This window comes from Amborella trichopoda, chromosome 13 (genome assembly GCF_054954075.1).
Source record: "Amborella trichopoda isolate Santa Cruz 75 chromosome 13, AtrichopodaSantaCruz75HAP2 v2.0, whole genome shotgun sequence".
Taxonomy (NCBI): Eukaryota; Viridiplantae; Streptophyta; class Magnoliopsida; order Amborellales; family Amborellaceae; genus Amborella; species Amborella trichopoda.
Window position 1 is genome coordinate 28,255,480 of NC_142348.1, and position 17,021 is coordinate 28,272,500.

Genomic DNA, 17,021 nt, shown 5'->3' on the forward strand with positions numbered 1-17,021 from the left:
TACCAAGAGACATAGGGAGAGCCCAAATGGCACCAAATAAGGGAATCAAAAAGTCGAACTGTTCCGCAAGAGAACTAGCCCACGAGGAGAGCGACCGAGGGGCCAATGGCCCACAGTAACAATCCAAATACTAGCTGAACAAAATACACTGCCATCTCAAATGGGTATCGAATGCACACGCACAACAACTGCCACCATAGTAGGGGAGACAAGAAGAACATCCCAGAATAAAGACTAAACGTTGTTGCTCCCACAGGCGCAATGGCTTGCACTGGGCGATATTCATCTCATGGGCAGAGGCTAGAAAATTAAGCAGCAAGATCCGTAAAATGACCCACCAGAGCTGGGCAACACTCAAATGAAGGACAACACTGAAAGAAGTCGGTATGTGCAAGAAACCACGACTTGAACGACATTATAAAACCCAAAAGATACGAAAGGGAAGGAACTAAAAAAGCCCGAAAGCTCATCAAGCAGGACATGCCATATTGCGTAAGGGACTTAACGGCCCATCAACAGGCCTGCCACCCCACCATCATTTAGAGTGGGGTCATGCCAGGGAGGGAAGCAGGACTTGATCTGGCTACAATGGTTGTGGCCATATCACGTCTGGGAGATGTAAAAGTGCAGTGTCGGGACATCCCCACCTCATCGCCCAGAACTATGCCTAGGATCAGTGACGAGGGGAACCACCTTCCACTGCCAGAAATATTCGATCGGGACAATGAAAATGGTACCACATTCCGTGACCACGCACACGGTGCCATATTGCACGTCAAATGGAATGGCGCAGCCTCAAGCCTGCCACCCAAACATCATACAGAGAGGGTCATGTCAAGGAGGGAAGCAAGACTTCATCTGACTGGCATAGTTGGGCCACATCACTTCTACGACGTGAGGGCATAGCATCAGGACATCCACAACCATCACCCAAACACAAATCATGTCCGGTGGTGAGAAAAATAGTCATCCACTACCAAAAGCATGCCATATTGCATCAGGGACGAAATAACGCAGCATCAGGCCTGCAACCCCACCATCATCCATCATCTAGAGAGGGTCCTGTCAAGGAGGGAAGCAAGACTTCATCTTGTTGCCATAGTTGCGCCATATCGCGTTTGTGACACAACGGCGCAACGTGTGGACATCCCAACCATCATCACCTAGGCGCGAATCATGTCCGGTGGCGAGACCGTCATCCACTGCCAAATCTCTTAGATCGGGACATGCCATATTGCGTCAGGGACACAACGATGCAGCCTCAGGCCTACCACCCCACCATCATCCCGAGGGGGGTCATGTCAGGAAAAGAAGCAGGACTTCATCTAGCTGCAATGGTTGGTGGCATATCACGTCTTAGAGACACAACGACGTAGTGTTGGGACGTCCCCATCTCCTCGCTCAGCGCATAGCATTAGGATCGATGCAAAGGGAAATTGTCATCCACTACCCAAACTCTTCCATCTGGACAATGCACATGGTGGCATATTGCGCCACAGACGCAAGGGCGCAACTCAGGTCTGCCACCCCACCGTCATCTAGAGCGGATCGTGTCAAGGAGGGAAGTAAGACTTCATCTGGCTACTTTGGGCGGTATATCGCATCTTAGATGCTGAGGGACAACAATAGAGATAGCTTCCCTAGTCACACTCGGAAGCATACCATCATCCTGCTGCCTTGTGGATCGGATCCACATGGAGGTCGACCTTCATTCCCTGTAAGTGTTCGCATGCGTCCAAGGGGGGGCGGGAGACACATGCGTTTACCTAGTTGCGACTCTCCCCAACTATGTTTGATAGCTTAAAACATCAAAAATTCAAGAGTGGCTACTATTCCATTGAAATTAGCATATATTGTTTTTCTTAAAGGGCAGCCCATCCCACCACACCACCATGCCCAATGCACAAGGACGTGTGCCCAAATCATCTGTCTGGGGGCAAACACACGGTGGAGCATTGGACCTCAAGCTCCAGCACTACCCGTGCTAGCCCATAAGACAGTCTGGATGCATCCTAGTGCATCGAAATAGCTGGTGAGGTGGAATGGGGTGGCCTAAAGCACACCATAGTGCACTGTGTGACGTGGGTGGTGGGCATCGAGGTATGCGTCTGTGCACGATGTCGCGAGGGCCAGAGGCAATACGCACACCTCTTCAGTAGGAGGCAACGAGGTGTGCGTCAAGGCACGGTGCATCACCACATGCACGGTTGAAGGCAGCTGGGCTCGAGGGCCAGTGAGATGCCCAAGAAAGGCACGTCAATGCAGTATGGATTGAGGGCTCCATGGAGGGTACCTTGGCACACGACATCACGAGAGCCTTCGGGTAGGCGTTAAAGGCAAACCCACACAGTATGTCTGGTGGGCAATGTGGTGTGTAACTAGGCACAACATCGTGAGTGTTAACAAGCTGCATGAGCTGGAAGCACCCATGAAGTGGGGGTGGTGGGCACCGAGATGTGCATCTAGGCACACGGTATTGCGAGGGCCGTTGGGTAGCCAGAGCGAGGCACACCCACGCTGTATGGGTTGAGGGCTCCATGGTGTGCTCCTAGGCACCCGACGTCATGAGGGCCTACGGGTAACCCGAGCAAAGCAAACCCACGCAGTATGGTTCGAAGGCTCCATGGTGTGCGCTTAGGCATACAACATCGTGAGGTGGGTCACCCAGAGAAAGGCACACCCACGCATGGGAAGCGCCTTGCACAAATCAAGAACCACGACATCGTCCCACTCAGGTACTCATCCCTCCCAACTATGTGTGATGCCGCAAAACACTTGAAATTCCTGAGTGATACCGATTGGGGTCAAACTAGCATATATTTTCCCCCCTCACGACCCATACCACCTCAATGCACAACGTTGCGTGCTTGGGTGCATCACCACAATCATGGTTGAAGGTGGGGGGGGGGGGTTGGAATGCCCAAGCAAGGCACACGAACGCAGTAAGGGTTAAGGGCTCCATGGTGTGCGCCTAGGCACACGAGGCCAGGATGTCCTATGGGATGCCCAAGCAAGGCACACCCACGCAGTATGCCTGGTGGGCACCGAGGTGTGCGCCTAGGAAAATGACATCATGAGGGCCTACCGGCTGCCGAGCTAGGCACACCCACGCAGTATGCTTGGTGGGCACCATGGTGTGTGCCTAGGCACAACGCCTACAAGTTGCACGGGCTGAGAACACCCATGCGGTATGGGTGGTGAGCAATGAGGTGTCCACCTAGGCAGAGCGCAACGATGCTCCACGGGGCAAGGAACACCCACACAGTCTGCCTGGTGGGGCACCGAGGTGTGCGCCAAGGTACACGACATCGTCCGCAGCTACCGATAGCCAAGCTAGGCACATCCCCAAAGTATGTCAGGTGGGCACCAACGTGTGTCCCTAGGGACAGCGCTACAAGCGTTTACAGGTTGCATGAGCTCAGAACACCGGCATGGTATGGGTGGTGAGCGCTGAGGTGTGCGCCTAGGCACAACACATCGAGCATCCACGGGGCATGGCACACCCACACAGTATGACTATTGGGCACCGACGCGCCTAGGCACATGGCATCACAGTAGACGAGCTAGGCACATCCACAAAGTATGCCAGGTGGGCACTAACGTGTGTGTCTAGGCACAGCGTCGCAAGTGCCTACAGGTTGCATAAGTTGGGAACACCCACACGGCAGCATTGAGGTGTGCGCCTTAGCACAACGCATCGAGGGTCCACGGGGCAAGGCACACCCACGCAGTATGCCTGTTAGCACCGAGGTGTGCACCTAGGAACACGGCGTCATGAGGGTCAACCGGTAGCCAAGCTAAGCACATCCACAAAGTATGCCAAGTGGGCAGCAATGAGTGTGCCTAGGAATAGTGCCACAAGTGCCTACAGGTTGCATGTGTTGGGAACACCCACACGGTTTGAGTGGTGTGAACTGAGGTGTGAGCCTAGGCACAGCGCATCATGTGTCAACGGGTCATCCCAGAAAATCCACACCCATGCAGTATGCGCCTGGTGGGTAACGAGTTGTGCACCTAGGCACGATGCTGTGAGTGCCTACGGGTTCGAAGCGCTGAGCACAACCATGCGGCATGGGTGGTGAGGACGAGGTGTGAGACTAGGCACAATGCATCGAGGGTCTACGGGTCAGCCAAAGCAGGGCACACCCACGCATTGCCAGCGCGTGTTGCACAAATCACGTACCTCAGCCTCGTCCCACTCAGGTGCCCATCCTTTCCAACTATGTGTGATGCCTTAAAACACCTGGAATTCCTGAGTGACACCTACTGGAGTCAAACTAGCATATATTTGACCCGTCACGACCCATACCACCTCAATGCGCAACATTGCATCCTTTGGTGCATCACCACCACACGCACGGTTGAAGGCAGAGGGCCTCGAGGGCCGGTGGAATGAACGAGCAAGGCGCACACGCGCAACATGGGTTGAGGGCTTCGTGGTATGCACCTGGGCACATGGTGCCTCAATGACCTATGGGTTGCTCGAGGAAGGCTGACCCACACAGTATGCCTGATGGGCACCAAGGTGTGCACCTAGGTACATGACATCGTGAGGGCCGTTCGATCACCGAGCTAGGCACACCCACACAGTATGCCTTGTGGGCACCAAGGTGTGTGCCTAGGCACAACGCAATAAGTGCCTACAGGTTCCACAAGCTTGGAACACCCACGCGGTATGGGTTGTGAGAACTAAGGTGTGCGCCTAGGCGCAACGCATCGAGGGTCCACAAGTCAGCCGAGGCAACACACACCCACGTAGTATGGGTTGAGTGCTCAGTGGTGTGCACCTAGGCACATAGCACCGTGATGGCCTACGGGGTGCCCAAGAAGGGCACGCCCATGTAGTTTGCCTTGTGGGCATCGAGGTGTGCACTTAGGTACAAAGCGTCATGAGGGCCTACCGGTCATCGAGCTTGGGACACTCATGCAGTATGCCTGGTGGGCACCAAGGTTTGTGCGTAGGCACAACGCAGCAAGTGCCTATAGGTTGCATGAGTTGGGAACACCCACGTGGTATGGGTGATGAGCAATAAGGTATGCGCCTAGGCACAACGCATCGAGAGTCAACAAATCAGCAGAGACAAGGCACACCCACGCAATATGGGTTGAGGGCTCCGTGGGGTATGCCTAAGCACATGACGCTATGGAGGCCTACGGGTTGCCTGAGCAAGGCACACCCACGCAGTTTGCCTAGTGGGCACCGAGGTGTGTGCTTAGGCAAATGGCGTCGTTAGGGCCTATAGGCTGTCGGGCTGGGCACACCCACGCAGTATGCCTGGTGAGCACCGACGTGTGTGCCTAGGCACACGGTGGCATGAAGGCCTATGGGTTGCCTGAACTGGTAACACGCATGCAGCATGCTTGGTGGGCACCGAGTTGTTTGCCTAGGAACAACGCATCGAGGGTCCACGGATCAGCCCAAGCAAGGCACACCCACACAGTATGAGTTGAGGGCTTCGTGGTGTGCGCCTCGGCACACGACGCCGCGATGGCCTACCGGTTGCTTGAGAATGGGCACAGCCACACAGTTTGCCTGGTGGGCAGCGAGGTCTGCACCTAGGTACACGGCGTCTCGAGGGCCTACCGGTCATCTAGCTAGGCACACCCACGCAGAATGCTTGATAGGCATCAAGGTGTGTGCCAACACACAACACAGTAAAGTGTCTGCAGGTTGCACAAGCTGGGAACACCCCCACGGTATGGGTGGTGAGCACTAAGGTGTGCGCATAGGCACAACGCATCGAGGGTCCACAAGTCAGCTATGGCAAGGCCCACCTACGCAGTATGGGTTGAGGGCTACATGGTGTGCGCAAAGGCACACGGGACTACGAGGGCCTACAGGTGTCCTTAGTAAGATTCACACACGCAGTATGTCTGGTGGGTGTCGAGGTGGCTACCTAGGCACAAGGTGGGATGAAGGCGTACGGGTTGCCCAAGCTGGGAACATCGTCGCAGTATGCCTAGTGGTCAACGAGGTTTGTGCCTAGGAACAACGTATCGAGGGTCCATGGGTCAGCCGAGGTAAGGCACACCCACGCAGTATGAGTTGAGGGTTTCGTGGTGTGCGCCTAAGCACACGGCACAGCGAGGGCCTACGGGTGGCCTGAGCCAGGTACACCCTCGCAGTACAAGTGGTGGGGCTCTTTTTGTGGCTCCCAAGCCAGCCACAAGATACGGAGATGGGTCATAATAGGTCAACGAATGGACCAACGACAGGACATGGGGTGGGGCGGTGTGTGACCACGACGCCGGGTGGGCGGTCATGACGGGTCCAACGAAGGAAACATGAGGGGCCGCCCCATCCCCCTCAATAATGTACGATAACTTAAAGCACCTGAAACTCCAGAGTGACACCTGATGGGGTCAAACTGGCATATGTTTTCCCCAAGCATAACCCATACCACCTCAACGCATGACGTTGCGTGCTTGGGTGCATCACCACATGCCCGGTTGAAGGAAGGGGGCCTCGACGGCCAGTGGGAGGCCCGAGCATATCACACCCACGCAGTATGGTTGGTGGGCATCGAGTTCAGTGTCCAGCCACATGGTGCTGGGCCTTCGATTAGATTGAGAATGGCACACCCACGCCGTATGGGTTGAGGGCTCCGCAGTGTGCACCCAGGCACATGGTACGACATGGGCCTACGGGTCGCTCGAGCAAGGCACACCCACGCAGTATGCCTGGTGGGCTCCGAGGTGTGTGCCAAGGCCCATGGTGGGATGAAGGCCTACGGGTTGCCCGAGCAAGGCCCACTTACACAGTATACCTGGTGGGCACTAAGGTGTGTGCCTTGGCGCAGGTGGGATGAAGGCCTATGGGTTGCCCGAGCAAGGCCCACCCACACAGTATGCCTGGTGGGCACCAAGGTGTGCGCCTAGGAACAACGCATCGAGAGTCCATGGGTCAGCCTTAGCAAGGCTAACCCATGCAGTATGGGTTGAGGGCTTCGTGGTCAGCGCCTAGGCACACGGCGCTGCATGGGGTTACAGATCGTGGGCAAGCTCAAGCTTGGTGAACCCACAGTGGTGTGCATGCATGTGCGTGTGTCGTGTAAAAGTGCCTAAGTACTGTATGTTGTGTTCACGTTACGCGTTGCGCACAGTATTTTTATGGTTGTTTTGTGGCTCCCGAGCTAGCCACCAGATACGGAGCTGGGTCGTAGCTGGTTGATGAATGGATCGACGATGGGACACGAGGTGGGGCGATGCGTGGCCACGAGGCCAGGTGGGCGGTCATGACGGGTCCAACGAAGGCAACATGAGGGGCCGCCCTATCCCCCTCAACAATGTACGATAAGTTTAAACATCTAAAACTCCAGAGTGACACCTAATGGGCTAAAACTGGCATATGTTTTCCCCAAGCATGACCCATACCACCTCAATGCACGACGTTGTGTGCCTGGGTGCATCAGCACAAGCATGATTGAAGGTAGGGGGCCTCGACGACCGGTGGGATGCCCGAGCATGGCACACCCACGCAGTGTGGTTGGTGGGTATCGAGTTGAGCGTCAAGGCACATGGTGCCGCGAGAGCCTTCGGTTTCTCGAGCATGGCACACCCATGCTGTATGGGTTGATGGCTCCGCAGTGTGCACTCAGGCATGCGGTGTCGCGGGGGCCTACGGGTTGCTTGAGCAAGGCACACCCACGCAGTATGCCTGGTGGGAACCCAGGTGTGCGCCTAGGCACACGGCTTCACAGGGCCTACCATGCTAAGCACACTCACGCAATATGCCTGATGGGCACCGAGGTGTGTGCATAGGTGCAGGGTGGGATGAAGGCCTACGGGTTGCTCGAGCAAGGCACACCCACGCAGTATGCCTGGTGGGAACCGAGGTATGAACTTAGGCACTTGACATCACGAGGGCCTACCGAGCCAGGTACATCCACGCAGTATGCCTGGTGGGCACCGAGGTGTGTGCCTAGGTGCTCGGTGGGATGAAGGCCTATGGGTTGCTCGAGATGGGAACACCCACGCAGTATGCCTAGTGGGCATCGAGGTGTCAGCCCAAGTAAGGCACACCCACATAGTATTGGTTGAGGGCTCCGTGGTGTGCACTTAGGTATAGAGCACCGCGTGGGGTTACGGGGGGTGGGAAAGCTCGAGCATGGTGAACCCTCAGGGTGCGTGCGTGCATGCGTGTGTCGTGCCTAAGTGTTGTGTGTCGTGTGCGCATTACGCATTACACGTGTGCGTGCGCATGTGTGTGCTCACGGATTTTTTATGCTCGTTTTGTGGCTCTCGAGCCAGCCATGAGATACAGAGATTGGTCATAGCAGGTCAACGAATAGACTGACGATGGAACATGGGGTGGGGTAGTGCGAGGCCACGAGGCCTGGTGGGCGGTCATGATGGGTCTAACGAAGGCAACATGAGGGCCTCCTCATTCCCCTCAACAATGCACGATAACTTAAAACACTTGAAACTCCAGATTGACATCTAATGGGGTCAAACTGGCATATGTTTTCCCAAAGCACGACGCATACCATCGTAATTTAGGATGTTTCGTGCTTAAGTGCTGTACGGTTGAAGGCAAGGGGCCTCGACGGCCTGTGGGATGCCCACGCAGTATGGTTGGTGGGCATCGAGTTGAGCATCCAGGCACACGGTGCCATGAGGGCTTTAGGGTAGAACGAGCATGGCACACCCACGACGTATGGGTTGAGGGCTCCACTGTGTGCACCCAGGCACATGGCATCGTGGGGGCCTACAGGTTGCCCGAACACACCCACGCAGTATGCCTGGTGGGCACCGAGGTGTGCGCCTAAGGACACGACGTTGCGAGGGCCTACTGTGCCAGGCACACACACGCAGTATGCCTGGTGGGCACCGAGGTGTGTGAGGCATCCCCTCGGGGGGGGAGCGATCACCAGGGCTCCTCCCTCCACGGTGACCCGCGTCGGTCCACTCAGCATGTTGAGTAACAGATTGTCAATGAGGACGTTTTGCATCCAACCGCGGGGCACTGCCAGCCCCCATCCGGTTCCCTCCCAACAATTTCAAGCACTTTTTGACTCTCTTTTCAAAGTCCTTTTCATCTTTCCCTCGCGACACTTGTTCTCTATTCTCTCGTCGGTATTTAGCCTTGAACGGAATTTACCGCCCAAATAGGGCTGCATTCCCAAACAACCCGACTCGCCATAGCGCCTCGTGGTGCGGCAGGGTCCGGGCATGACAGGGCTCTCACCCTCTCAGGCGCCCTGTTCCAGGGGATTTATGCCCAGTTCGCCGCTGAGGATGCTTCTACAGACTACAATTCGAGCAGTGGGGCCGCTTGATTCTCACGCTGGGCAGTTCCCGGTTTGTTCACCGTTACTAGTGGAATCTTGGTAGGTTTCTTTTCCTCCACTTATTAATATGCTTAAACTCAATGGGTGGCCCCACCTGACCTAGGATCGCAGTGAGGAATCTTTGCATGGACCGCAAGTCTGTGTGTTTGCTGGGGACCAACCTAAGCCGCATTGCGACAACGACACACTGTGGAGGCCACTGATTGTCGCATCACCTGCAAGCTGTGGTCTTGGGTTTGAGCCTACCGCACCATCAACGTGAGGGGAGGGGAACGGGTGGCCATCTTGCGCCCTGAGCCCATGCACTAGTGAGCGCAGGGGTGAGGAGGGGGCGGCGTTTGGCATGCATCCCAGGCAGGCGTGCCCTCAACCTACACCCTTGGGCGTAACTTGCATTCAAAGACTCGATGATTCACGGGATTCGGCAATTCACACAAAGTATCGCATTTCGCCATGTTTTTCATCATGGTGAGAGCCAAGATATCCGTTGTTGAGAGTCGTGTTTGACAGTATGCGATCGGAGTGGTGGGGCGTGCTGCAAGGGGACCGAGTGTGCCCCTACGTGGTGCCCCCCCACATTTCTGCCGTGATCCATTTCCTTGACGCTTGACGTGCTAGGGTTTTTTGTTTTGATTTGGTGGGAAGGGCCTTTGGCGAACCTCAAAGGTGGGGGCCACGCGAGGCTCTCCACCACAGCATTCTCTCCACATGTTCTCCAGTTTGTCTGCTGGGGCATCCTTCAATGATCCTTCAGCAGGTTCACCTACAGAAACCTTGTTACGACTTCTCCTTCCTCTAAATGATAGGGTTCAGTGGACTTCTCGCGACATCGCCAGTGGCAGACCGCCTTCGTCGTCGAGATCCTTACACTTCACCGGACCATTCAATCAGTAGGAGAGACCGGTGGTGTGTACAAAGGGCAGAGATGTACTCAACGCGAGCTGATGACTCACGCTTACTAGGAATTCCTTGTTGAAGACCAACAATTGCAATGATCTATCCCAATCATGATGAAATTTCAATAGATTACCCAGGCCTGTTGGTCATGGCTATATACTCGTTGAATACATCAATGTAGCGTGCGTGTGGCCTAGAACATCTAAGGGCATCACAGACCTGCTAGTGCCTCAAACTTCCGTGGCCTAAACGGTCATAGCCCCTCTAAGAAGCTGGCTGTGGAGGATACCTCCACGTAGCTAGTTAGTAGGTTGAGGTCTCTTTTGTTAACAGAATTAACCAGACAAATCTCTCCACCAACTAAGAACGGCCATACACCACCACCCATAGAATCAAGAAAGAGCTCTCACTTTAGCAATCCTTACTTTGTTTGGACCTGGTAAGTTTCCCCTTGTTGATTCAAATTAAGCCGTAGGTTCCACTCCTTGTGGTGCCCTTCCATCAATTCCTTTAAGTTTCAGCGTTGCGACCATATTCCCCCTGGAACCCAAAGACTTTGATTTATCATAAGGTGCCGATGGAGTCCTAAGAGCAACATATGCCAATCCCAGGTCGACATCGTTTATGGTTGAGACTAGGACAGTATCTGATCATCTTCGATCCCCCAACTTTTGTTCTTGAGTAATGAAAACAACATTGGCAGATGCTTTCGCAGTGGTTCATCTTTCATAAATCCAAGAATTTCACCTCTGACTATGAAATACGAATGCCCCCGACTGTCCCTCTTAATCATTACTCTGATCTCGAAGGCTACCACAATAGGAACGAAATCTTGTGATGTTATCCCATGCTATGGTATTCAAAGCTTACGCTTGCTTTGAGCACTCTAATTTCTTCAAAGTAACAGTGCTGAAGGCAAGACCAAGCCAGTTAAGGTCAGGAACGCATCGCCGGGTGAAGGGACGGGACGGTCGGTGCACACCATGAAGGCGGACTAGTCGGCCCAGCCCAAGATCCAACTACGAGCTTTTTATTTGCGACAACTTAAATATACGCGATTGGAGTTGGAATTACCGTGGCTACTGACACCTGACTTTCCCTCTAATGGATCCTCGTTAAGGGGTTTATATTGTACTCATTCCAATTACCAGACTCTTGAAGCCCGGTATTATTATTTATTGTCACTACCTCCTTGTGTCAGGACTGGGTAATTTGTGCGCTTGCTGCCTTCCTTGGATGTGGTAGCCGTTTCTCATAGTCCCTCTCCGGAATCTCACCCTAATTCTCTCTCACCTGTCACCACCATGGTAGGCCCCTATCCTACCTTCGAAAGTTGATAGGGTAGAAATTTGAATGATGCATTGCCAACACAACGGTTGTGCGATCCATCGAGTTATCATGATTCACCAAAGCATCAGGCAAAGCCCACACTGGCCTGTTATCTAATAAATGCATCCCTTCCAGAGGTCAAGATTTTTTGCACATATTAGCTCTAGAATTACTACGGTTATCCGAGTAGCATGTACCATCAAACAAACTAGAACTGATTTAATGAGCCATTCGCAGTTGCACAGTCTGAATTAGTTCACACTTGCACATACATGGCTTAATCTTTGAGAGAAGCATATGACTACTGGCAAGATCAATTAGGTAGCATCCCACAACGACATGGGGGAACCACACGGGACCTAAAGTAGGGCCCGAATGGAACCCTACATTTCACTGCCAAATGAGGCGAGTGGTGGACGTCTATGCGGTGAGCCAACTCAAGGCCACACAACTAAGCATCGTCTGGTATCAAGAGACATAGGGAGAGCCCAAACGGCACCAAACAAGGGAATCGAAAACTGGAACTGTACCAAGGGTGCTGCAAGAGAGCAAGCCCAGGAGGAGAGCAATTGTGGGGCCAATAGCCCATAGCAATAATCCAAATACCAACTGAACAAAATACACTGCCATCTCAAAAGGGTATCGAATGCACACGCACAACAACTGCCACCATAGTTGGGGAGACAAGAAGTACATCCCAGAACAAAGACTAAACGTCGTTGCTCCCACAGGGGCATTGACTTGCACTAAGCGATATTGATCTCATGGGCAGAGGCCAGAAAATCAAGCCGCAAGATCCGTAAAACGTCCATGACCCACCAGAGCTGGGCATCACTCGAATGAAGGCCAACACTGGAAGAAGTATGTACGTGCGAGAAACCACGACTGAAACGACATTAAAAAACCTGGAAGATACGAAAGGCTAGGAACTAAAACAACATGAAAGCTTATTGAGCAGGACATGCCATATTGCGCAAGGGACGCAACGGCGCAGCCACGGGCCTATCACCCCACCATCATCTAGAGCAGGGTCATGTCTGGGAGGGAAGAAGGACTTGATCTGGCTACAATGGTTGGGGCCATATCACATCTGAGAGACGCAAAAGCACTATGTCGAGACATCCCCTCCTCATCGCCCAGGACTATGCCTAGGATCAGTGCCATGGGGAACCGTCGTCCACTACCATAACTATTTGATCGGGACAATGAACATGGTACCACATTCCGTGACCATGCACATGGTGCCATATTGCGTTTAAAACGCAAACGTGCAGCCTCAGGCTTGCCACCCAACCGTCATACAGAGAGGGTCATGTCAGGGAGGGAAGCAAAACTTCATCTGGCTGCCATAGTTGGACCACATCACTTCTACGACGCAAGGTCGCAACATCAAGACATCCACCACCATCACCTAGACACGAATCATGTTCGATGGCAAGACAAACAGTCATCCACTGTCAAAGGCATGCCATATTGTGTCAAGGACACAACGGCGCAGCATCAGGCTTGTAACCCCACCATCATCCAGAGAGGGTCATGTCAGAGAGGGAAGCAGGACTTCTTCTGGCTGCCGTGAGCTAGGACCGTCGTCCACAGCACTAGGATCGGTGCCGTGAGCTAGGACCGTCTTATGGGCACCAAGTCCTCAATGGTTGGTGCCCATAAGAAGGTCTGGGCCCATTCTAGTGCGTCAGAATAGCTGGTGAGATGGGATGGGGGGGCCTAGAGCACAACACAGTGCAATGTGTGGCATGCTCTAGGTATGCCCTTTAGCTATGGTATGCCCTTTAGCTACCAGCGGGGCGTGGATATTCGAAAGTTCACAAGGCACTAACTCCGAACCTCTTGTGCTCGGTCTGTGTAGTTCTAAATTTGGGGGGTGTGGGGAGGGGAGGACGAATCGTTGCGACATAAGGCTGCATCATGAGGGCCTACCTACTGCCGGGCTAGGCACACCCACACAGTATGCCTTGTGGGCATCGAGGTGTGTGCCTAGGCACAACGTCACAAGTGCCCGCAGGTTGCATGGGCTGAGAACACCCACGCGGTATGGGTGGTGAGTATGAGGTGTGCACCTAGGCAAAGCACATCGTGGGTCCACGGGGCAAGCAACACCCACACAGTATACCTGGTGGGGCACCGAGGAGTGCGCCTAAGCACATGGCGTCACTAGTGCCTACCGGTAGCAAAGCTAGGCACATCCACAAAGTATGCCAGGTGGGAACCAACATGTGTCCCTAGGCATAGCACCACAAGTGCCTACAGGTAGCATGAGCTTGGAACACCCCTGTGGTATGGGTGGTAAGCGTTGAGGTGTGCGCCTAGGCATAACACATCGTGGGTCCACGGGGCAAGGCACACTCACGCAGTATGCCTGGTGGGCACTGAGGTTTGCCCCTAGGCACACGGCATCACGATAGACGAGCTAGGCACATCCACAAAGTATGCCAGGTGGGCACCAACGTATGTGCATAGGCATAGCACCACAAGTGCTTACAGGTTGCATGCGTTGGGAACACCCACGCGGTATGGGTGGTGAGCACTGAGGTGTGCGCCTAGGCACCATGGGGCAAGGCACACCCACGTAGTATGCTTGATGGGCAACAAGGTGTGTGCCTAGGAACACCGCATTGTGAAGGCCTGCAGCTAGCCAAGCTAGGCACATCCACAAAGTATGTCAGGTGGGCACCAACTTGTGTGCATACGCACAACGTCGTAAGTGTCTATAAGTTGCATGAGCTGAGAACACTCACGCGGTATGGGTGGTGAGCACTGAGGTGTGCACCTAGGCATAGCGCATCGAGTGTCCACGGGTCATCCAAAAAAAGGTACACGCACGCAGTATGCGCCTGGTGGGTAATGTGTTGTGTGCCTAGGCACGGCACTGCGAGTGCCTACGAGTTCAACGAGCTGGGCACAACCATGCTTCATGGGTTGTGAGCACCAAGGTGTGCGACTAGGCACATCTCATCGAGTGTCTTCGGGTCAGCCAAAGCAAAGCACACCCACGCATTGACAGCGAGCCTTGCCCAAATCACGTACCTCAGCCTCGTCCCACTCAGATGCCCATCCTTCCCAAGTATGTGTGATGCCTTAAAACACCTGGAATTTCTGAGTGACACCTATTGGGGTGAAACTAGCATATATTTGACCCCATCACGACCCATACCACCTCAATGCACAACGTTGCATCCTTGGGTGCATCACCACCACACACACGGTTGAAGCTAGGGGGCCTCGAGGGCCGGTGGGATGAATGAGCAAGGCACACCCAAGAAGAATGGGTTGAGGGCTCCGTGGTGTGCGACTAGACACAATGCATTGAGGGTCCACAAGTTAGCAGTGGCAAGGCACATCCACGCAGTATGGGTTGAGGGCTCCATGGTGTGTGCCTAGGCACACGGCACCGCGATGGCCTTCGGGTTTCCCAAGCTGGGCACACCCACACAGTTTGCCTGGTGGGCACCGAGGTACACGACGTCACTCGAGCCTACCGATCACTGAGCTCGGGACACCCACGCAGTATGCCTGGTGGGCACCAAGGTGTGCACCTAGGTACCCGGTGTCGCGAGGGCCAACCGATCACCGAGCTAGGGACACCCACGTAGTATGCCTGGTGGGCACCGAGGTGTGTGCCTAAGCATAGCGTGAGAAGTGCCTACAGGTTGCCCCAGTTGGGAACACCCACACGGTATGGGTGGTGAGCACTAAGGTGTGTTCCTCGGCACAACACATCGAGGGTCAACAAGTCAGCCGAGGCAAGGCACACCCATGCAGTATGGGTTGAGGGCTCCGTGGTGTGTTCCTAGCCACACGACGCCGTGGAGACCTATCGGTTTCTCGATCAAGGCACACGCACGCAGTTTGCCTGGTGGGCATCGAGGTTTGATCCTTGGCAAACGGTGTCATGAGGGCATACCGGCTGCCGGGCTAGGCACACCCACGCAATATGCCTAGTGGGCACCGAGGTGTGTGCCTAGGCACATGGTGGTATGAAGGCCTACGGGTTGCCTGAGCAGGGAACACCCACGCAATATGCCTGGTGGGCACTGAGGTGTGCACCTAGGAACAGCGCATCGAGAGTCAATGGGTCATCCCAAGCAAGGCACACCCACGCAGATGGGTTGAGGGCTTCATGGTCAGCAGCTAGGCATACGGTGTCGCGATGGTCTATGGGTTGCCCGAGCAAGGCACAACCACGCAGTTTGCCTGGTGAACAGCGAGGTGTGCATCTAGATACACTACGTTGCGAGTGCCTACCGGTTGTCGTGTTAAGCACACCCACGCGGTATGCCTGGTGGTCATCAAGGTGTGTGCATAGGCACAGCGCAGCAAAGTGCCTACAGGATGCACGAGCTGGGAACACCCACGCAGTATGGGTGATGGTGAGCACTAAGGTGTGCGCATAGGCACAACGCATCGAGGGTCCACAAGTCAACCCAGGTACGGCACACCTACGCAGTATGGGTTGAGGGCCACGGGGTGTGTGCCAATGCACAAGACACCGCGAGGGCTTACAGGTGTCCTTAGCAAGGCTCACACACACAGTACATCTAGTGGGCACCGAGGTGGCTGCGTGGGCATAAGGTGGAATGAAGGCCTACGAGTTGCCCGAGCTGGAAACACCTCCGTAGTATGCATGGTGGGCACCGAGGTGTGCACCTAAGAATCGCGCATCGAGGGTCCACGGGTCCGCCCAGGCAAGGCACACCCACGCAGTATGCGTTGAAAGCTCCATGGTGTGAGCCTAAGCACACGACTCAACGAGGGCCTATGGGTGGCCTGAGCCTGGCACACCCTCGCAGTACGAGTGGTGGGGCCCGTTTTGCGGCTCCCGAGCCAACCACGAGATACGGAGATGGGTCATAGCAGGTCAGTGAATGGATCGACGACAGGACACAGGGTGGGGCGGTCCATGGCCATAAGGCCCGATGGGCGGTCATGACAGGTCAAATGAAGGCAACATGAGGGGTCGTCCCTTCCCCCTCAACAATGTACGCTAACTTAAAACACCTGAAACTCCAGAGTGACACCTAATGGGGTCAAACTGGCATATTTTTTCCCCAAGCACGACCCATACCACCTCAATGCACGATGTTGCGTGCTTGAGTGCATCACCACATGCACGGTTAAAGGGCACACCCATACCCGAGCATGGCACACCCACACAGTATGGTTGTTGGGCATTGCGTTGAGCATTCAGGCACACAGTGTTGTGACGGCCTTCGAGTAGCCCGAGCATGACACACCCACGGTGTATAGGTTGAGGGCTCCGCGGTGTGTGCCTAGGCATATGGTGCCAGGGGGCCGACGGGTTGCCCGAGAAAGGCACACGCACATAGTATGCCTGGTAGGCACCGAGGTGTGTGCCTAGGCACACGGTGTCGTGAGGGCCTACTTGACCAGGCACACCCATGTAGTATGCCTGATGAGCACCGAGGTGTGTGCCTAGGATCACGATGGGATGAAGGCACACCCACAAAGTATGCCAAGTGGGCATCGAGG

The 17,021-nt window shown here is 54.6% G+C and overlaps 1 non-coding gene and 1 pseudogene across 1 annotated transcript; both read right to left on the bottom strand.

Annotated features, from left to right (window-relative positions):
• Nucleotides 1-9,634: 9,634 nt before the first annotated feature.
• LOC148779140 (5.8S ribosomal RNA) lies at nucleotides 9,635-9,789 on the bottom strand. The gene has a single exon (XR_016048713.1). It is a non-coding gene; the product is annotated as a 5.8S ribosomal RNA (ribosomal RNA).
• A 241-nt stretch (nucleotides 9,790-10,030) lies between these two features.
• Nucleotides 10,031-11,840, bottom strand: LOC148779141 (18S ribosomal RNA; annotated as a pseudogene).
• Between the last annotated feature and the right edge of the window lie 5,181 nt (nucleotides 11,841-17,021).